This window comes from Urtica dioica, chromosome 8 (genome assembly GCF_054948205.1).
Source record: "Urtica dioica subsp. dioica isolate 48M chromosome 8, U.dioica_male_clone48M_v1_H2, whole genome shotgun sequence".
Classification (NCBI taxonomy): Eukaryota; Viridiplantae; Streptophyta; class Magnoliopsida; order Rosales; family Urticaceae; genus Urtica; species Urtica dioica.
In genome coordinates this window covers 35782699-35783471 of record NC_142763.1, presented here as the reverse complement: position 1 = coordinate 35783471, position 773 = coordinate 35782699, and the positions used below count along the sequence as shown (strand labels likewise).

At 36.0% G+C, this 773-nt stretch overlaps 1 non-coding gene across 1 annotated transcript; it reads left to right on the top strand.

Moving 5' to 3' along the window:
• Nucleotides 1–476: 476 nt before the first annotated feature.
• Nucleotides 477–566, top strand: LOC149389533 (small nucleolar RNA SNORD96 family). The gene has a single exon (XR_016301106.1). It is a non-coding gene; the product is annotated as a small nucleolar RNA SNORD96 family (small nucleolar RNA).
• The last annotated feature ends 207 nt before the right edge of the window (nt 567–773 follow it).

The following is a 773-nucleotide window of genomic DNA, read 5'->3' as shown; positions in this document are numbered from 1 at the left end:
ACAGACATGTGATAAGAATTTGAAGCAACTACAACATTTACTGGTATGGTAATAATTAGCTTGCTCTAATTGTGGCATTGTCTATGACCAAGCAAAATTTCTATAAGACATCCTAACACGCCATTATAAAATATTTAAATCTTCTGTCTCTCTCTGACACGATCTCTATTTTCTATACTTTTGACAACACATACAATATGATCCATTAGAAACCAGATGGTCACAAACACAAAATTTATTTCACCAATGGTGTGGTCACAAAGTTATATGAAGTTATGAACAATCTATTGTTTGCATAGAAGAGTGTTTCTTGATAAGTATCTTTCGGTGAGCCATGGAAAATCCCGATGAGAACCAAATTAAGACTCGATTGACCTGCTAAGGAATCACGATCCTGCCTGATTGACCTTCTATGTACCTAACAAAAATCCACGACTGGACCGTTGTCGGGTGGCCGAGGAATTCCGATGAGTATAATACCAATGAGGATAACAGTCTAAAACACCATCTTTTGGAACTGAACAGCTTTTTATGTTTTTTTAACATATTCTGCAATTATGAGGTATAAGCACTCTTAACGATAGGGTTTCGATGTTCATTAATCATCTTGGTTTATCCGGGCTGAATTTTTAGAAGTTAAGTATCTGACACAACAGGCAAAATAGCATTCGTGTGTCCTCGGTATCAATCGCTTGTTAAGTTTGCCTCTTTCAGACATCTCTGACTCTCATGTAGTTCTAATTGGAAACATAAACATATCCTAAAAATGCAAT